At 35.8% G+C, this 22,775-nt stretch overlaps 1 long non-coding RNA gene across 9 annotated transcripts in view; it reads left to right on the top strand.

Annotated features, from left to right (window-relative positions):
• LOC141488285 (uncharacterized) overlaps positions 1-22,775 on the top strand; it is a 135,134-nt gene that overhangs the window by 38,854 nt on the left and 73,505 nt on the right. The gene's annotated exons all lie outside the window — the stretch shown is intronic.

Raw genomic sequence — 22,775 nt, 5'->3', positions numbered from 1 at the left:
CACATAGGAGCACAAAATAATAGATCTGACTTGCTCACAAAATTATAATGTTTTCTATATTTTGAAAGTCTGAAAATATCATAAAAAGCCAGTTTTTGGAAATTTAGACAATTTGATTTGTTTCTTTTTTTTGAATCAAGTTGAATTTATTGGTTTTATGAGGCAATTAAAAGGACACAGATTTTTGTTTTTAATATCAATATATTTTCCCTTGATTTATCTAAATCTCCCATGATATTCCAAATTTCTTTTTTTTGAGGTGGCTAATTGTTTTTCTAAGTGTATGCTCAGTTTATTAATTTTTTAAATATATTTTAAAAGCTATATATTTTCTCTTCAGTTCTGCCTTAAGAGCCTCTCATAACCTTTGAAAAATTCTCTCATCATCATAAATTTATTTAAAGAAATTAATTACTATAGCTTTTAGTTATACTTATTATTTCAGGATCAATCTCTTAATCTCAATATAGATTCATATATTTTACTAATGTTTCTCTAATTATCATTTATAAATGTACATATTATTTCTTTTTTAAAGCATTTCTTAATTCTTTAAGTTCTAGAACATGTTAAATTATTGTAAAGGCATTGATGATATTGAGAAATAGGTAATTCTTTAATATTCCAATTTAATAATTATCAAAGACATTTCAAACCTAATTCTCCTACAATCTAATTGGCTCCATATTTTCCTTCTTGATTACTTTGTAAGATTTTTCTAGTTCTGGAAGATAAATATTAAAATCTCCTATAACAATTGTCTTACTTTTCTATCGCTATTTTCATTTCTATTTGCAATTTGTCATACAGTTTTTGTGTTTATCTCCATTAACATTAATTTTAACTTGATCTCATGCTTAAAAAATCTGATTCATTTTGTGCTGCACCTCATTTGCAAACTGTGTTTCTTTGTGTTTCATATATATATATCTCAAATTATTGAGTTTTCTTTTCTTTCCCATTTTTGCTATTTTCTTTCATTCACTTGGAGTTTAAATACTTTCAGATAGTTATAATTTTAAAGTTTATTTTCCTTCATTGACTTCTAATTTTTTTTGCTTCTTTTAGAAATCAGAATTTATTCTCATAAATTTGGTTTGCTGGTTTCCTCTCATAGATACAGACCCTATTCCTCTAATTCCTCCAGCTTTTTCAATCCCCAATTCTTCAATATTATCTTCATTGTTATTTTCTTCCTCTCCAACTTTTACTGCCCTTTTTCAGCCTACAAAATCACCTATTAGGAAAGCAAAATCTCAATGTAGGTTTGAAAGCTATTTTCTTGTTTGTCTATTTATTTTTTCTTAAGAGAACCATAATTACCATGTCAATTTTTGGTTTTATTTTTTTCCTTATCTGAAACATTCTATATATCTTTGTTGTTCAGTAATTATTTTGAATGATTTCATAGTAACTGATGTAATACTTTCCCCTTTATCATGTATTTTGGGGTTTATTTCTTTTACTTCAGATAGTATTCATTATATTTACTCTTTCTGATTTTTTCACTCATTTCATTATCAGGTCTCTGCTAGTTTTTCTTACAATGAACTCTTCCTATATTCTTGTGTGTTATTTGTATTTATTTCTATTTTTAGATGATAGAAAGGGTCTGATCTCAGCTACCTTGTTTTTCTCAATTATTTTGTAAGAAGGCTCTATTTTTAGTCATTGTATTTTTTTTCTTTTAACTTTTTGGGATATGGAAGCAGGACTGGACTTAAATTCAATCCATCATTTGGCCTTTCTGCCGGAATCCTTTCCCTTTTGGTATTAAATGATAAGCAGCAAAATATAGTGAAAAAACCTCGTATCTGAGTTTGAATCCTGACTCTATTTCTTATTATTTTTGTCAATTTAGGGCTAGACACTAAACTCTGCTAAGTCATAGTTTCCTCAGATGAGGAGGTTAGACTCATTGACCTTTAAAGTCCCTTCTAGGTTTGCAGCTAAGATACCTTGAAGCTTGAGATCAATGATATTGACTTAGCATTTTGGGGTCTCTGCCTTATCAAAATATACCTATAATCATATCTGGATTGTTAATATTGTTCAAATTCCAGACCCTCTCTTTGATGAAGAGTGGGAAGATCTAGAAGAATGTGTGCTTCTGTTAGGAGTGAGTTAGTAATATGGTCTTATGCATGTGCACACCTGTGTGTGTGCGTGCATGTGTGCATGTGTGTGTGTGTGTGTGTGTGTAGGTACTACTCTAAGAGTTTTAAGAAATGATTTCCTTTTTTCTTGTCTTTTGCTTCTATAAACTGTATTTTACATAATCTTTGCTGTTTGAGGGGATGAGGCTAGAAATTGTGTTTTGGTGCTGACTCTTGCTATCTTTTACTGGTTTCTCAATAGAAAAAAAACCCTTAACATTCTTTAATTCAACTTATATTTTTTAGGGGTATCAATGGAGAGAACACTTGGAGTCAGGAGGATAGGAGTTTGAATCCAGTCTCAGACACTCAACACTGTGTGACTTTGGGCAAGTCACTTAACTCTGATTAACTCGCATCCAGGACCATCTCCAGTTGCCCTGATTCATATGTGACTTTTGGCTCTGGAGAGAAAGTGAGGTTGGTCCCCTCACTCAAATCTAATTCATATGCCTGTTATGACATCACCTCCCTAATGTCATTATTCTTTGAGAATGAAGGACAAACATCATCATCATATATTTATTAAGCACCTACTGTGCTCTGAGCAGTGTAACAGGTCCTGAGGGGAGTCATAAAAGCATATGCAAGATATAGAACCTGCTTTCTTGGAGTTTACTCTAAGTAAGAGAACAAGACATTAACTGGGATAACACTAATATAAAATATTATACGACTGGGGCATCACATAGGTACAGAACACAGTTTCCTAAAAATAAAGATTCTTTCCTCTACAAATTTTTAGATTTAAAGTCAGAGGACCTGGGTTCAAATTTCGCTTCTATCACTTGCTGCCTCTATGACCTTAGGGCAGCTAGGTGTCTTCCTGGAGAATGAAGGACAAATATCATCATCATCATTGTCTATGACCTTTAGCAAGATACTTAATCTCTTTGGGGCTCAGTTTCCTCATCCACAAAATGAGAGGTTTAGAGTAGATGGCCTCTGTGGTCCTTTCCAGCTCTTTTTGACCCTATAATCACTGTTCCTCCTTTGACAAAGTGACAAATTTCTTTTACAAAAATACCTGAGAATAAAGTGAAATTATTTATTGTTCTTATTTTATAGCTCCTTTTCTGCCAAATTCTTAGCTGATTCTAGAACTAAATTTCTCTCTTTTGTATAGCAAATTCGATGTAAGATGGCCATATCTTGGACCCCAGGAAAGGGCATTTGTTTACTGATGTTCCATGTCCTGTAACACGCAGCTTAGGGGTACCCAAGTTTTCTCTGTATCATCAGCATTTAGAATTAGCATTATTGGACTGTTCTTTACTTTGGCATCCTACAGAGGTCATAGCCTCTCAGTGTTTTTATCTTTACAATGCATATAATAATATTTGGGCAAACTATATAAAACAATGTGTTGAAGGGTAGTTTGATACTTTGAGAATGCGAGATTTCTTTGATGAAAGCATTATCTCTTTCATTGGTAATTTATTCCTTTGCCTTAACAGATAGATTTGATGAAGTGCCACTGTCTTGGTATGTAACCTTCTAATGGTTAACCTCTTGAATTTTAGTGCAGCCAGACCTTAGCCAGACAGTTAGTCATCTCAACTATACTCATAGCCTTTCAAGCTGAGGAGAACCTGCTAGAACTTGTATTCTATTGACACAGCCTCCAGGGTCACCCTCACACCATGATAAGCAATTATAGGATGACTTCAGTAAAGGATGTTGTATGGTACACCCAGGAATAAATTTGAAAACGTGGGATAATAAAAATGTAATAAAAGTTGGGGACCTCCTTTAAACCTTGGTTCATGGATTTTAATTTAGAGTTGGAAATACTCTTAATAGAACATCAAGCCCTTTTTACAGAAGGAGAAATTGAATCTAAAAGAAGTAAAAATGACTTGCCTTAGGGTCACACAACTAGTAAGTGTTTGAATCTGAATTCAAACTCAAGCCTTCCTGACTTTAAGCCCCAAGGTCTTTCCACTGTACCATTCAGCTGTTTCTATATGTGATCTAACAACTTCAACCTGGCTTATTCCTATCCTGGCATCTTTCTCCCAAAATCTCTGTGAAATAATTCTAGAAATCCCAGATCCACAAAGTTGGTGCTGGTGGATTTTGGGGAAGATGTTTTTTTTCCTCTCAGAGATGTCTGACAAAATATTTTTATAACACCTTAAAATTTCCCATGCATGATCTCTTTGGAGACTTACAAACAACTCAGTAAAGTTAGAATTTTATTTCTATGGAATCATTATCACCATGCTACAGATGAAGAAACTGATCCTCAGAGAAGTTAATGTCTTGCCTATAGTCACACAGTTAGTGGCAGAGAAGAGATTTGAATTCTCCTCTTCCCGATTCATAGGCTGCCTCATTCATGCTATGGATTGGGATGATGATGTGACTCTGAGATCTATATATAGGTTAGCTATTGCCAGCATACATTATTAGAAATGTCTAATTTCAGAGGCCTGCTATGAGATTCATGGCTCTCAAGACACAAGATCTTTGAATATAAAGATCTATAGGGATTTCAGAAGATTAGGCTGATGAAAAGCTGCACACTCATTTTTCTTGGTCCTGACCCTCTGGTTCCAGGGAGTCTAACTATTTCAGTACTGTTCCTTAGATGACACATCACAATGACACTCTTGAAAGACTGGTCAACTGCATATCAGGTGTTTGGCCACCCCGTATTTCCTTAACAGCTTGCAGTTATTTCTCTGAAATTTAAAACGGCTTTGGAAACTTGGGGACTTGATTTCTCTGTCAATCATCTCTGGCCTTGGGGTGATGGGGCTGCCTGCCTTAGCCCGAGTGTGGGAGGGCAGATGACTTCAAACACATGGATCATTCCACTGAGTCTCTGCTTCCTTCAGAGTGAACCACAGGGTGACAGGTGCTCCAGCCCCAGGCGACAGTGTAAGACCAGAGGGGCGCACAGGAAGGAACTTGCTAAATGGTGGCCAGCTATGCACTGAGAGACTCATTAGATTTTATGAGGATCTCCAGACCTGCTTTCATTTTTCCCATGTGACCTATAGAAACCCATCATCAGACAATCCTGCATTGTTTGTCCAGTTGCTAAGGTGACTTTTCTATGAAATGGGATTAAAAAAATAGAAAAGCATTACTATGCATCAGCTCAGGAATCCACCATGAGCAGGAGTTAATTCCAGGATAAAAATAGAAGTTGGTTAGATCATATTTTCTTAAAAATCAGTTTTGGATTTGAAGCTTATTTGGAAATCAAAGAAAAATTTCCCCAGTTAGACTGTAGTTCCATTCCTGCTGGGATGTATGTGTTGGGAAATGTTTTAAAAAATGACTCTCTCCATCAAAAAGAAATGATTGAGGTAAGTTGTTAATTTAGTTTAAATTTAATCTGCATTATTAATATTTTACTATAATATTCTATATTCTTTGGTTATGATGTATCCTCTTTAGAAGATTATTAAAATATAGAACTTAAGATTTGGGAGGGGTGGAAAGAGAAAACTTTTTATGATAAAATTGTCAACCATCAACATACAGAAAAATTTGAACTCAAGTCTCTGGATTTCAGTCTGGGAACAATATATCAAGCCCTGATATTAGTGTTTACCAGTTGTTGAGTTGTGAATGCTCACATTGAAAACCGAACAGTCTTTGGGCTTTCTGGACCTTATATAATTTAGTTTCAGTATATCTGTGTGTATGAATTAAAAATGGGGTATTGACATTAATCCCAAATAAAGTTAATATGGCGCAGTATTTTCTATGGGTGAGTATGTGTTTTAAAGTAGGGGTTCTTCACTATTTTTCTATTAGAAAACAGGAGGGATTGGGAATTCAGAGAAGCCTGGAAGGATTTGCATGAATTGATGCAGAATGAGATAAGCAGAACCAGCATATTGTACACCATAACAGCACCATGGGGGTGATGATCAATCTTAATGGATTTGCTCATTCCATCAGTGCAACAATTTGGGGGTATCTGCAATGAAGAATACCATCTGTATCCAGAGAATTGTGGAGTTTGAACAAAGACCAAAGACCATTACCCTTAATTTAAAATATTTGTTATTTTATTATGTAATTTTGCTATCTCTCATGTTTTATTTTATTCCTCAAGGATATGATTTCTCTCTCAGCACATTCAATTTAGATCAGTGTATAGCATGGAAACAATATAAAGATTGACAGAATGCCTTCAGTGGGGGTTGGGGGAAGGGAAGTGAGATTGGGAGAAAAATTGTAAAATTAAAAAATAAATAAATTAAAAAAATAAAAATAGCCACTGCTGAAAATGAAAACTTGGGGGAAAAAGGAGGGGTTCTTAATCTGGTAGTCTTAGGTGAAAATTAAAAAAAAATTCATAACTATTTTGAAATAATTGATTTTATTTATAATTCTCTGTATTTTATTTTGTGCATTTAAAAATATTATTCTGAGAAACTATATGCTCATCAGACTACCAAAGAGTTCATGACACAAAACCTGATGGCCCAGGCAACCCACCCGCAGTAGGCATTAATCCTCACAACTGTCCTGTATTGAGGCTGTGATTGCAACTGTGAGCTATGCACTTAAAAAAAATAGGCTTTATAGAAAATGTGATGATTTGAATTGAACTATGTTGTATAAAGAATTACTCTTAGATAGAGAACAGGTCCTGGCTAACCATCATTTAGATTATTAAAAGCTCTTCTTCCAGTATTCCTCTGGTTCCTGTTTCTTATTGGGAAATTCTTGGTTTATAATGTATCCTCTTTGGAAGTTTTATTAAAATGCAGGACTTCAGTTTGGGGAGAAGTGAAGAGAGAATACTTTTAAATTGTCAACCAACTTAACATACAGAATAATTTTGGTTTTTTTCCTGTTTAATTTTTATCTGTTAACTACAGAAATTTCCACAGTGCTTTGCACCTAGTAAATGCTTAATAAAAGTTTGTTGAATTGAATTAACTAGTTTAGCAATGATTTATCATCTAGCCAGACTGCCTAATGTCATCATTTATTTTACATTAGTTGTACTTTCTCTTATTTTCACCCCCCTCTCCCTCCCTCTCCTCCCCTCCCCTCCTCTCCCCTCCCCCCTCCCCTCCTCTCCCCTCTCCCCCCCTTCTCTCCTCTCCCCCCCCCCCCCCCTCTCCCCCCCCCCCCCCATGGTTGTCTGGTTCTCATTTGTTCATTCTATTGTTATTGATCTATTTATGACATACATGTCTCTGTGGAGAATGGAAATTCTGATTTACTCCATTCTCTCTCTTTTATGAATTACCCAGAATGTCTCTGCCTCCAAGTGTATGTTTAGGAGTCTGTTTCATACAATAGGGACTGAGGAGAAATTTAATTTATGAAGCATAAAGAAAATATACAAGTGCTTTAAAAATGGTATTGTCCTATTGTATGTATTCAGTATCTTCCTTTGAGAGACAGAATGGTGAAGAGATAGGCCAAGGGTCACATACCTAGTAAGTCAAAGACAGGATTTGAATCCAATTCTTCCTAACTTCATCTTGAACAACTTATCCATTATATCATGCTGCATTTATAAGAATAAGGTTTTGCTGCTTCCATATTGAAGAGATTGGTTGCTGAAAGGGGCACAAAAAGAAGTCTGAGTAACTAGGAAGATGGCTGAATCCTTGAGAGTAATACAGAATATAAGTACATCCTACCAAAGTTAAATCAACCTCTATTAAGATGAATCTAAACATGGGTTACACTCCTGAAAGTTTGTAGTTTAGGACTCTTTACCATGAGTACCATTGCAGGATCACAAATACTTGGTAGTCTCCTATTCCTGAAATGTATTCACCCATCTCTACCTCTGAGAATCCTCCATATCCTTCAATAACCAATTTGGTCACCACTTTCTAGCTCAAAACTCTCCTGAAGCATAGAATTTATTGGGAAAAACTAATGAGTCTAATTTTGGAAATAAGCTGAAAATATCTACAGGACATCCAGTTTGATATTTCTAATGGGAAGTTGGAAATGAGACTGGAGGTTAGCATAGATAGTGGCACTGATTAATTTGAGAATCATCTGTATAGAAGTAGTAACTGAATTTATGGAAAGTGATGGAACTCATAAAGTGAAGTAGCATAAAGGGAAAAGAGAATCCAGGATTTAGCTAAGAAGGACGTATAAAGATCAGATGAAAGATCCCTCAAGGAAGGCTAAAAAGAAATAGATATGTAGAAGCAGGAGAGAACAGCGGATAGGATAGGATAGGATTTTATGAAATCCTATAAAGAAGAGAGAAGATCAAGGGGAAGGGGATATTTGAAGCCTCAAAGACTGTAGAGAGGTCAAAAGGATTGATTAAATGTGATTAGATTTTTTTAAATTGAGATCCTTTGTCTTTTTGGAAATAGTTTTGATTGAACAATGAGGTCAGAAGTCAGATCAAAAGTATGTGTTATAAGTTGAGGAACTGGGAGGTTAAGGTGTTTTAGGGAGTATAGGTAAGTATATAATTCTCTAATATGACTGCAAAAGATAGGGAAGAAGGAAGATCTAGTCATCAAATTATTGAGAAAAGAAGTAAGTGTACTGGTGGCTTATAGGCAATAGCTATTAGAATTTAGATTAAGTAATATGGTTTGTAGGAACTTAAGAAAAGAAAAGGCTATGGTGATATAGAGTAAGTTTGGAAATGAAAATGGGAACCAAAGAATATTCCAGTTTTCCTGCTTCAATGAATTAGGAGTAATGAATGAAAGTACACCCATTATTGAAAAGGATGGCCAGGGCGGTTTTATCAGCAGATCAAAGTCAAGTCTCAGTGAAACCAGAAGAGAAAAAAGAGTAAGAAAGGAAAGCAGAATTTGATCATTCCTTATTTTGTTTTATATTGAGTAATTATGCTATTATTCTTGTTTTTGTCTTATTGGTAGGTAAACTTTTGTATTTGAATTAATTGTATCAGTAAATTAGCAAAGATGACAAAAAGGGGCAGCTAGGTGGTAGAGTGGATAGAGCACTAGCCCTGGAGTCAGGAGTACCTGAGTTCAAATCAGACCTCAGACACTTAATAATTACCTAGCTGTGTGGCCTTGGGCAAGCCACTTAACACCATTGCCTTACAAAAAAAATTGGAAATATTCAATATTGGAAAGGTTATTGAAAGAGAGGCATAATAATATTTTATTAGTGGAACTATGGAATAGTACAAACATTCCACAAAGCAATTTGGAATTATGCAAATAAGTGACTAAAATTTTCAAATCCTTCCACACTGAATCTACTGATAGGTATATATCCTAAGGAAGACACAGACAAAAAAAAGTCTTTGTATACCTAAAAATATAGCAGTACTTTTTATAATTAAAAAGAACTGGAAGGAAAGTAAATAGTCATCAGATGGAAAGTGGCTAAAAATCATGGTAGATAAATATAAAGGAATAATACTTTAATGTAATGAGCATAATGAATGAAGAGAAGCTTGCAAGGATATACAAGCAAAGTAAGGCAAGCCAGAGAAACAATATAAACAATGTAATTACAATGCTACAGCAGGTGAATGAAAAGAACTGCAAGACAATTTAAAATTATTATTACAAAATTATGAAGAACAATACTGGTCCCCAAAACATCTCTCCCTAATTCTTTGTAAGGATGTGAGTTCCCCAGATGGGAAACATTACAAATAAAATCAGATTTTCCTCCAATATATTGTTTTGATGAATTTTTTCTTTTTCTTCCTCTTTTTTCCTTCTTTAGTAATTATTATAAGGAATGACTCCCTGGGAAAAAGGATGGAATACATGAAGAAATCTAGGCAAAGTAAAAATAAAAAAAAATTATAAAAATCTTATTTTTTAAAAAGAGTCAATGGTATCATTGTAACTGATTTTGTACGAATGGGAAGTATACTGGTAGGGGCTCAGAAGCTATCATAGAAAATTCTTTATAATCTCCCTTTAATATGTCATTGTCACTCCTAGGAACCTGAGAGAGTTTTTAGTCATAGTAGTATGGTATTGGTCTCTTTTTTGGGAACCTTATGCCTGGAAGAATGAAGGTAAATTGGACTGAATAAACAGGCAGAGAGTGAATATAGGGAATTAGGCCACATGTGCGCCACGTAAGAATAGGGATAGGAGATGAGTGTCTCAAGATAAGGGAACTTCTCAATGCAAGTTGGTACCTTCTCTGCATCTTACAGTCTTAAAATTGCTTAGAGCACAAAGAAGTGAACTGATTTGCCCCGGCTTACCCAAGGAGTATGTCAAAAGGAAGACTTGCATATGTTTGTCTTCCTGACTTTTGAGGTCAGCTCTCTACTCATTATATAATGCTTCTTCCCCCCCCCCCCCTTCATCTTCCTTTCCCAATTCCCCTCTTCCTATTTCTCCCTCTTTTTCTCCTAAAGAGAACTGATATTATTATCTTAATAATTCAGATCCCAAGCTACCTTTCACTGAAGACCTGAGAAATTGCATTACCAATTAGGTTTTACTGTGGAGACTTGGGTTAAATTTATGCCTAATGACCCATATAACAGGAACTTGGGCTTCGATTTTTGTTTTCTATCCAAACCAAAACAAAGTACATTTAATCTCATTTTCCACTTGATATATTTGGATGGCTTATAATATGGTAGGGAATATAGCATCAGAATTATAGTTGATAAACTAGTTTCTACTTTTCTTTTTTAGAAATCCATTGTAAAAGGACAATCAAAAAACTTGATATTGCAAATTAGCAGTACTATAGGGGAAGCTAGTTGGCACAGTGGATAGAGCATTGGCTTTTGGAACTGAGACACGAGTTCAAATGTGATCTCAACACTTGATACTTACTAGCTGTGTGCCCTTGAGCAAGTCACTTAGCCCTGATAACCTTGCATCCAAGGCAATCTCCAGTTGTCCTGATTCATATCTGACTAGTGGACCTAGTGGACCCAGATGGCTCTAGATAAGAAAGTGAGGTTGGTGACTTTGCACAGCACCCCCCCCCCCAGCAATCAAATCCAAATTACACGCCTGTCATGGCATCACCTCCTTGATATCATTGTCTTTGAGAATGGAGGACAAACAACAACAATAACAGCTATAGAATTTACACAATGCTCCTGTTTAGCTTTAAGAGACTTTGTGAAAGACCGAGAAACTTTTGGAGTTATAACTAAAGATTCTAGAAACTTCTTAGCAGATGAACAAGTTACAATGTTTTAGACAACTAGATAGCACAGTGGTATTGGACTTAAAGTTAGGGAACTTAAACTGAAATCTGCTCTCAGACAATTAGCTTTGTGACCCTGGACAAGTCATTTAGTCTGCTTCGGGTTTCTTATCTGTAAAATGGAGATAATAACACCTATTTCCCAGGTTTGTTAAATGATTAGTGAAAATAAATTTGTCATGTAATTTGCAAACCTTAAACACTATTATTTTTATTGTTCTGATACAAGGGCATGGCTCCTGTTACAAAGAAACATTACCTAGCAACAATAGTCATTCAATTCAATATGCATTTATTAAGTTCCTTTTATGTACCAGGCAGCATGAAACTTCAGTTTATCAGATTCAGCCCAAAATGCTAGCTGCTTAAGAGCTTTCTGAAAATTATTCTATCATCCATCATGGGCACTTTTCCCTCTTAACTTTGTGTCTTCTTATCAATTTGACAAACATTTCATTTATATTTTATCTGCTATTGAGAAAAATGCCCAATATCCTAGGACCAAACCCAATTGAATCCCCGGGGAATGCTACTAAAGATCTCTTTCCAAATTGACATTTTGTCATTAAGGACTACTTTAATATTGGGCCAGTCAGTTCAAAATGCATCTAACTTTACCTATTATCAAGTCCATATCTCTTTTTGACCAAAGAAGGTCTTTTGTTAAATGCTTTTCTAAAATCTGCTTTGTCCTTATCACATACTCCCTTATATAATATTTGTGTGTGTGTTTGTATTGCACCTCTATTTCTAGTAGATGGTAGACTTTTTGAAAAGAGTCTTTTTTAAAAAGCATTAATGCACTCAGAAAAGTATCTATTCAATTGAATGAATTGAATCTAGCTTGCTTTGAAATTCTCCTTCTCTATCAAATTGAATAGAAATTTGCCCAAGAAATGATTAGAAAGGTAATATGTTGTAGAGCCAGAAACCCATATAACTATACTGGTATTAGCAAGTCACCATTCCAGGTCCAACTTTCATTAGCTAGCTGCATCAACATGGCCAAGACACCTAACCTTTCTGTGACTGAAAAATGATTAGGTTAGATTGGCTGAAATTTTATCTCATGACCAGTCATTATTTTTTCTTTCTCAAATACTTTTATATATCTATATGCATATAGATATATATAGAAACATATATATATACAAACATATATGTTTATACATCATATAGCATAAAATTCATGCAGATAAATATATGTAAAATAAATGTATTTATAAATATATACAGCATAAATATAAAGTTAATAAATATAAATATAGGGGGTGGCTGGGTGGTGCAGTGGATAGAGCACTGGCCCTGGAGTTAGGAGTACCTGAGTTCAAATCTGACCTCAGACAATAATTACCTAGCTGTGTGGCCTTGGGCAAGCCACTTAACCCCATTGCCTTGCAAACCCCCCCCTAAAAATAAATATAAATATGTCCAAAGTTGTTAAATGCAAGGTAGTTATGTAAAGAGATGCCTGTGGATGGGGAGATCAAAAAGGTTTCATGCAGAAAATGGTACTAAAGGGGCATCTTCAAAGAAGAGAAAGCCTCTATGAGGAAAAAGTATAATCTAGGCTTGGACCAGTGAAAAGGCATGGAAATGAGAAAGGGTATGTTGTATGTGTGAAGAACAGAAAGAAAGCCAATTTGGCTGCCATTCAGGGCAAGGAGTGAGGCTGGAAAGATAGGTTGGAGAAAGACTGTTAAGGACTATAAAAGCTGGAGAGAAGAGATTGCATTTTAATCTAGATATATATTACCATATACTTTAAAAATCATGTATATGTATAAATATATATATATATAAATGTATAGGCATATATTTACCATATATATTAACAAATAAATAGTCACTAGAATTGATTGAGCAGAGGAGTCAACACTGTCAGGTCTGTGTTAAAGGAAAATTCTTTTGGCAATAATGTGGAGGATAGACTTGCTAGGTGAGAACTGAAGCAAGAAGACTGATGTTAAAATAACCTGTAACAGCAGAATTACATAGTGGACAGTGTGCTGAACCAGAATTCAGGAAGACTCTTCTTTGTGAGTTCAAATCTGGGTTTAGATGCTTATTAGCTATGTGACCTTGGACAAGTCACTTAGCCTCATTTCCCTCAGTTTCCTCATCTGTAAAATGAGCTGGAGAAGGAAATGATAAATCATTATCTTTGCTGGGAAAACCCCCAAATAGGGTCACAAAGAATTAGACATTATTGAAAAAATTAACAAACAACAAATGATGCAATAATTTAAGTAAGATATGACCAAATTTTGAAGCTAGTGTGAGAGATGTGGAGAAAGAAATCTGGCAATTAACTGGATATGTGGTTGAGAGTGGGTTGTAAAGAATAACTCTGAGGTAACTAACATGAGAGACTAGAAGCTTCTGATGCCTTTGAGAGAAATAGGAAAAAGAGAAAATCTGGGAAGGGGAAAGGAGGGGAAGATAACAAGAACATATATAAGTAAATATAAAATATATACAAAATCACACTCTAACTCAATATTTCGTGTGTGTGTGTGTGTGTGTGTGTGTGTGTGTGTGTGTGTGTGTTGGTTCTGAGGGGTCAGCATTTTTTAATAAAAGGAATGGGTTTTCAAAACCAAAAATAGTACTGGTGTGTCACATCTGGGGTTATTTCAGAACTTAGTTCAAAGGTCTGGGATAACAGAGTAACGTCACCAGGGGTTTGAGTAAAATGAATTCTTTCCAGAAGGTATGCAACTTGGCTCAAGATTGTTCACCTTAGGACACACAGACTCTTGTTGAATGTAATTTCCTCTCAAGAGATTATGTCAACATTTGGGCCAACACAAAGAGGACATTGAAGTCAGTGTTTAAATACAGCAGCAGTAATAGTGACAGGGCCAGTTTTGATGGTGAAATCTGATTATGTAGTTAGGTTATTTACTCTTTACCTTCATCAACTGAAACTGAATTATAAATAGCTCCAAACAAATTTGACATTTAATGTCCTTGATGAAAACATCGCTTTGGAATTTAGCTGTATCATTTGGTGACCATGATAGCACAGGGAAATTTACAATCTCTTTTCTCCTGTCCAAAGGCATTGAAAAGGCTGACTGTTTCTTGAGTAAAACTTTTTTTTTTAATGGAAGCATCTGCTAAACCTTGGCTTCTGAAATCCTTTTGTTTCATACAATAGGAAGAATAAGTAAAGCTTCATGAGAAAATATTGAGACCATCAATATTTTCCTTTGAAAATATTAAAAATGAAAAAGGTTGACACAGCATGGTATGGTAGAAAGGGTATTGATCTTAGTGACAGAGAAGCTTGGGAAGGTCACTTACTAAGTACAAGACTTTGGGCATGTCACTTCCTCTTTCTGAGCCTATTATTTCACATGCAAAATCAGAATAATCTTTACAATATTACAATCATACAGCTGGCAGGGAGTTCAAAATCATTAAGAACCAAGAAATTCTTAATATTTTCAATGTATTTGACCCCTTTGGCCATTTGGCAAAGCCTACAAATTACTTTGTAGAATTTCTTTTGAGTCATTTTTCAGTAATGTCTCCTTATGACCACATTTAGAGTTTTCTTGACAAAGTTACTGAAGTAGTTTGCTGTTTCCTTCTCCAGTTCATTTTGCAGATAAGGAAACCGAGACAGAGTTAAGTGACTTGCTCAAATGACACAGCTAGTATCTGAAACTAGATATAAACTCAGGAAGACACATTTTTTTCTGACTCTAATCCCACACTCTATCCACTATGTCCTCCTTTTCAGCATAAAGTTTTTATATGCATAAAACAAAAGACATTGGATTACAAAAGGAAACCAATTATTTATAGTCTTATAGAGCTTCCTAGAGCAATGATTGCTTAAGCGAATTGTTCAGGGTCACATAGCTCACAAATATTAGATTTGAGACCTGTGCTCAGATCTTCTTGGTAATGAAGACTGATCTCCATCTGCTATGTCATAATGTTCCTCCATTGAATACACCCATATAAAGTACAACCATGATAAAAGTGGAATTTGAACTCATATCCTTTCTCTAGGGCAAGTGTTCTTTCCACTCTGCCACACTACATCCTTCATAAGAGTGGTATGAGGAAAAGCCCATACATGTATTATGAGGCAACATTACAGTGGATAGAAGGATGATCTTGATACCATGAAAACCTAGGTTCAAATCTAGCCTTGGAGATATATATATATATATATATATTATATGGAAAACTGGACTAGTATCCTAACTTCTCAGTGATAGACAATTTTTCAGAATCTTAAGTTGTCAAAGAGTTGTTTACTTGCATTGGTATATGGTCTATCTTCATTCATGTCTTCTCTATATCAGCAAAATCAATTCATAACTCTATTCTTATTTGGCTAAGTCATAAATAATAGAACCTCCCAAATATAGCAGATCTAGAGTCCTCAAATGTGACAATATCATGAGAAGTATTCCTTTCTATGTAAAACATTGGGATGAAGTTTTTGTTATACTGATCTTACGTTTGCCTCAATGGTTTTTAAGAGTAGTTTAAGGAATAATTACTTATATCCTGTTCATCTAGTATGGGGATTTGTGGTCCCTACTCTCAACTTTCTCTGAAAAAGAAACCGTCTTCCATCTTTTTAAAGGCAGATGTTCCTTTTATCAAACTCGCAAACTGCCATCATTTTTCACTAAGGTCAATAGGATGGTAGCCACCAACTTGTGTGTATGTATGTATGTATGTATATGCATGTCTTCAATTTGTATATCTATGTGTTATATATGTGTGTATGCATGTAAATACTTATATAGATACATCTGTTATTTTTGTCTCTAGACACACAGTCATATAAAAATACACAATGTATATAAATACACATAAGTGTGTATCAAACACATATTTGTTTGGGAAAAAATAGTTATAGTATCCAAACTGAAAAAGATTACAATCAGGATAACCAAAATATCAGCAGCCACTCTTGTGAGTGATATGGAAGAAACCAAGAAGATATCTCTCACCAAGAAGAAAGGGACCAAGAAGATATCTCTCAACAGTTCATCAAGGATGTTTTCAGCAAAACCCTCCTTTGCCCGATAAAAGGGGAGGAGAAAGGCAATGAAAGCTTGGATCCACAGAAGATGCATCCAACATACTCCATGAGTTCTTAGAGGGTGAGAAGGACAGTTTCCTGTCCTTGTCATCTGCAACTACAAGTTAGCAGAGAGTACAGGTGTTAAGGAATAGGCTCAGGCACACCATTCTGATTCAGATGACTGCCCTTCCTCTGCCTCAAGATTAGTGTACTTTCTTTTTCTCCTTCCCTGAAGTCTCTCCCACAATGATTTCCACATCATCTAAAATGGTGACTGAGAGTCTATTCTGCTTATTACAGCCATTTCTAGAGTCTTTTGTCTCTATGGCAACATTCACAACACAGGTCGTATGAGCAAAAATACTTATTATGTACAGCAATTTTCTTTGGTACTGAAAATATGTTGAACATAATTTTTGCTTTAAAGTATCTCCTTTTAGGGGGTGGCTAGGTGGTGTAGTGGATAAAGCACCGGCCCTGGAGTCAGGAGTACTGGTCTCAGACACTTAATAATTACCTAGCTGTATGGCCTTGGGCAAGCCATTTAACGCAGTTTGCCTTGCAAAAACCTAAAAAACCCCCAAAAAACCTTAGCTGATGGCTTCTTACAACATTATCTGTCCTATAAGTGCTGGTATTTGAATATTGGAGAAAGCCTAAGTTTTCTTATCTTTAAAATATTTGGAGAGGGTCAGACTAGAGGGCCTCTCCCAGCCTCTAACATTCTGTATTAATGTATACTTCATTTGGGTGTAAATTTCATTTGTCTGGGCTTCAACTTTCTTATATGTAAAATGAGACAATTGTACTAAATCATAGTGTCATAGAATTTAAGAGTTGGAAGAAACTTCAGTGTTGTCTGTATACAAAAGGAATTCCCTTTATCACATATCTCACAAAAGATTGTTTAACCTCTGCTTTAAAACCTTCAGGAAGGGGGAGAGTGAACATCTCTCTAGGCAATATTTTCTTTTGGACAGATCTAATTTTTTGAAATTATTTCTGACTTAAATTGTTCTACATTGCTTCAGTTTTTGTTCTCTGGGGACAAATGGGACAAATCTAATCCCTTTTCACATGTCTCACAAATGGAATGAATCTAATCCCTCTTCATATATTGGGTGACATCCAGTTTTAATTCCTTTAACTGCTCCTCCTATGTCATGGTTTTGAAGCCTTTTACCCTCCTGACTACCCTTCTTTGAACTGTCTCCAGCTTATCAGTGTCCTTTTAAAATTGTGCCCAGAACTGAACATAATACTCCAGATGAGGTTTGATGAGGACAGAATGTAGTGGGACTATCAACTTCTAGTTCCCAGAAGTTATGCCTCTCTGAATGCAGCCCAAGATTGCATTAGCTTTCTTTATTTTTTTGGCTACTATATCACACTGCTGATTCATATTGATCCCTTAAGTTTTTCTAGACTTCAACCAGAGGCAACATGGCATAATGAAAAGAACTTTGAACTCACTTTTGGGAGAGTGAGTCTTGAGCCCAGCTTCTACAATTATTAATAATATATTATACAGCACAAGTCACTCCATTTAGTCTTAATTTTCTCATCTCCATTTAGTCTTAAACTTCTCATCTGTGAAATAGAGATATTTAATTTTAGTACTCCAAGTGATCTGTGATCATTGACCTGAGAATGTCTTCTAGAGATACAGATCACCCTCTATTCATTTTTTTCATCCTGTGTAATGTTTCTTTCAGAGTTTTCCATAGATCCTCCAAAGAGATCTGCCCAATATGAGAGTAGGCTTATTTTTTATCTTTACATATTGTGGATGCCAGTGTAGCATTTAGGTTATCAATAGATAATAATCTTGATTCTTGCCCACAATTGGCCAACCATCTTTTCTAATCCTACAATTCCTGACTGACATCACTTATGTCACTTCTTGACTAAAGATTGATTATGGAGATATGCTTCCACCTACTTGTGTCCTCCATGTATCTCTGTTTTGGTCACTAACACTCTTGATTCTTTGGAGACTGTAATTTTTCAGGATTCATACCAAGACAGCATTATGGTTAGAACCGTTGTTTTAAAAATGGGAAGAAAAATACTTAAGCTTTCAATGCCATAGTGTTGTTTATATAGTAATTTAATTAACTAATGTGTAATAAGTAGTTATGGGATATACAAAGATAGTATTTGCTCTCATGGCATTTATGTTCTATGGGAGGATAAATATAGGATTTTGTCAGTATCAACAGGGCAACTCCTTGTGTGAGAACTTCCACTTTCCTCCACATTCACCACAAATTATGGTCACCTATGACTAAATAGAGCTTATAGAGTTTTCTGAGACTCAAAAGTTGCTTTTCTGGGGTCAGAGGGATTATAAGTACCTGAGACAGATTTTAGTCCCTAGTCTTCCTTATTTTAAACCCCATCCTTTTTATTCTGCTCATGCTATCTCTACATGTACACAGATAAGTAAACACAAGATATTTTATAGAGAGGCAAAAGAGGTTAAGGAAAGCTTTACTGTAGAGATGTTTCCCAAGTTGAGTCTTATTTTTTTTGCAAGGCAAGGGGTTGAGTACCATGCCCAAGGTCACACAGCTAGGTCAATTATTAGGTGTCTGAGGTCACATTTGAACTCAGGTCATCCTGACTTCAGGGCCAGTGCTCTATCTACTGCACCACCTAGCTGCCCCCAAGTTGAGTCTTGAAGAGAATTAAGGATCCAAAGAGGCAGAGTAGAAGAGATAGGGAATTATAGCCGTTATGGGGGGAAGTTGAAGTTGAGAAAGGGTCCTAGTTTGGACACTTGAGGACATACTTAGGGGAATGGGAGGTAGATGATGAGCCAGCAAAGGAGACTAAGAATATACTATGAGACAGGGAGGATGAAAAGAACAGAAGGCAGTGTCATAAAGGTTAAGCAAGAAGAGAATAAGGTGACTGACATTGTCAAAAGCATCAGAGGTGAAGTAAGATGAGAACTGAGAAAATACCTTTGAATCCAAGATCCATGATAACTTTGGAGAGACTATTTTTAGTAGAGTGGCAGAACTGAAAGGAAAGAATATAGAGAATTTTTTCTTCTAGGAATTTGCCTCTGTACAAGAGGAAACATACATGATGATAGGTTGGGGGGCTGGCCAAATCAAGTTTTTTTTAAAAGGATGGAAGGGACCTTGGCATGCTTGTAGATATTAGGGAAGGAATCAGTAGCTAAACAGAGACTGAGGAAAAAATATTTCTAGCCATAGATTGGAAAACATTTCAATAGACTGGGATTCCTAACTTCTCTGCTACCAAAGGAACCTGTGATAAGGTGGTGGTGTCAGGGAGTTTTCTTTCAAGGATTTGAAGAGGAGGAGCTTGACAAACCAGGAAAATTAGGTTGAGCATTTGAGTTAATAAATTTTTGTTGACCAAGATGTCACAGACCTGCCTGAAGTTGTCATTCAGTGTCAATTTGATTTCCTCATTCCAAGATGGGAAGAGAAAATAATCTCAACATAGAGCATGCATTTGACTGATGTTTGGACCTGGCATTTCAGCCTAGGGATCTTGTGGCAAGAGGTTTGTTATTTAATCTGGTAGTGGGTATTTGATGACTTTGCAAAGTTAAGGCAATGTCAATGTTGCTTGTCTCTAATGGATTGGTGAAACATAGTAGATGGAGTTTGTGGTGCCCCCCCCCACAATTTGACATTATCTGCAGGGAAAGATCTTTGAACTTAGTTTCTGAGAGTTCAGGATTGGCACTGGCACACATATCTTCATTACCTTCAAGCGATGGCAGCTTAGCAAGTCAAAAAAACCTACTTATCCAGTAAAATACTTTGTCAGTCTTAGGGTTCCATATAAGTGTTATTATTCTCATTTTTAGAGAAGAAATTTAAAAACCACCAAAAAAAGATTCATAAGAGCCTAGATTTTGGGCCAGATGGAACATTTGAGGCCATTTAGTCCAACCTTCTCTTTTTACTGATGAGCAAATAGGCTCACAGATATTAAGTGACTTGCCCAAAGTCATACAGGTAGCAAATGGAAGAGGGAAGATTTCAAGACAGGTCTTCTGATTGCCAAAGTTAATACAGTAATACTAAAGTTCTGTTTCCTGAAGTCCTTCAATCACTACCCATAGGTAGATTCATGCTCTGCCTTCTTACCAATTTATAGTTTATTCAAGAAGGAATGTAATTTAGAGATCATATAATCTTATCTCCTCAGATAGAGAAGTTGAGGCCCAAAAAAAGGGATAGTAATTTCCTAAAAGTCACACAGCAAAGTAGTGAGAGAGCTGGAACTCAAACCCAAGTCTCCTGATGCCTAATTCAATACTCCTTTCACTCTGCCATTCATCAATTTAGCTTAATTGTTGAGTTCCTCCTAAATAATAAAGTCATAAAAGAAGCTCATGTAAAATAAAACCAAACACAAAATGAAGAGAAGAATGTAAAGATTTCTAGTCTTTGCAACAAAGTTAGCTAATTGAAGAAATCATGCTAGGGGCAACTAGATGGCAATGTATAGAACGCCAACCCTGGCGTCAGGAGGACCTGAGTTCAAATCCGACCGCAGACACTTAATAATTACCTAACTGTGAGATCTTGGGCAAGTCACTTAACTCCATTGCCTTGCCAAAAAAAATGCTACTGAAAATAGAGGTTATCAGAAGCAAAGAATGTAGAAAATGCCAGTTCCTTTGAGTCTTCCTGATAGATTGAACCAAAGTTGTTCCCAGATTATTCTTCATGAACTATAAGCTCCAGTAAACTTATTTTTAGTATGTTTCTCTTTTCCTCTAACAAAAATTGAAGAGTGAATGGGCTCATATTAGACCTTTTGGAGATGTGATCTGTGCAGTAAAAGAATTAGCAACACGAGCTGTTAAAATAAAAACAGTTCCAAGCCTGCATACCCAACTCATGGAAGTCTCTTACTTAAAAAAGGACCTGTGGGATGAATCCTTGAAAATTCTTTTTTTCTGAGACTTCCTCAGTAGGTCATCTAATCCTTTGCCTCCACTTTTTAAATTGGCCAGATAGTGGTCTGAGGTGGGAAGAGTGGGGGGGTGACCTTAATAGGGGTCACTAGTGGAAGAGAACAGAAGGCAAACTTTGGAATTTTTTCCTTTCACATCTTCCAAACTGACACTGGCATTCAGCTTCTGCTATTCTCATAAGTAGTACATTGCCATTCTTTCTACTTTCTGAGCAGCTACTGACACAGAATAAACAGGAGAAACTGAGTCTTATTCCCTTCTGAATTGTGGATGGAAATTACTTCAAATCCAATCACAGGAACTAACTTCATTACTCTGGGCAAGTTAGATAACTTCTGGTTATCTCAGTTTCCTCAACTGCAAAATGAATATAATAGCACCTACCTTTTAGGGTTTTTATGAGGCTTGAATGTGATAATATTTGCAATTTTCTGGCACATGGTAGGCAAAATAAATGTTTGTCTCCTTCCCTCCTTCCCTCCCTCCCTCTCTTTCTTTTCCTTCCTTCCTTCCTTCCTTCCTTCCTTCCTTCCTTCCTTCCTTCCTTCCTTCTTCCTGTATCCGTTGTTCAAAAATTCATGTGTGATTTGTTCTTTCCTTATAGGGTCTTAATGAATATAGAGAATGTGCAAATGGAGGGGTTGGTGTGGGCAGTGGGTCTCCTTTTATTAGTTTAAAAACTAATTTACTTTTATTTGTTTATTAGTTGAAAAACCTTTAGAAAACCATAGACTATACTGACCATGAAAGACTTCATTCTGTAACTCTTCAGTGAGTCAATTGAGAAGAGAAACCCTAGTTTATAAACATCTAGTGGTTAAAATAGAAGGGTAGTAAACCTACCTACTTCTCTGAAAGACAAGGTAGAAAAAGAAGGAAGTTTGCTAGAGAGTTAGTTGGTTTCTTGGGTTCAGTCCTCTAGGCTATTTTCATTGGAGTCTGAAGGGAAGTGACAGCAGTGTAACTTGCCTGGCAAATACTAATTGCCTGCCTCGCCTTCAGGTTGCCTTGCTACTTCCGGGAGGGTAGAAGATTCTGTGGATTTCAGGAACAATTTCGGGGAGAGCTTGTTATAAGTAGGTTCTATGGACTTCAAAAAGGAACGATTATTGAAGAATACTGATAGGAAGAAGAACTATGTCTGTAGCAGAAAGAGAAGATCAATTTGGTCTGGTCACATTGGTAGTAATGTGCACACGTTGTGTATAAAGTGGTAAGCCTGGATATTAGAGATTAAAGAATCAGAATGATAGTAGGTAGATTTGGAGTGGCAGTGGGATAGGAGTGGGGGAATTATTTAGCCAGCAGAATTTAGATAATAAAAGAATTTCTAGAATTCACTGGTGCCAAAGTTCAGAATGTAATGCGGAATGCTGTTATTTCAGAGATTGTCAGTCCAGGATGTGACCTCTAGTTATTCTGTGGCTTAAGTTGATAATGGCTGATG

This window comes from Macrotis lagotis, chromosome 5, assembly GCF_037893015.1.
Source record: "Macrotis lagotis isolate mMagLag1 chromosome 5, bilby.v1.9.chrom.fasta, whole genome shotgun sequence".
Taxonomy (NCBI): Eukaryota; Metazoa; Chordata; class Mammalia; order Peramelemorphia; family Peramelidae; genus Macrotis; species Macrotis lagotis.
This window is presented reverse-complemented; position numbering and strand designations above follow the sequence as displayed.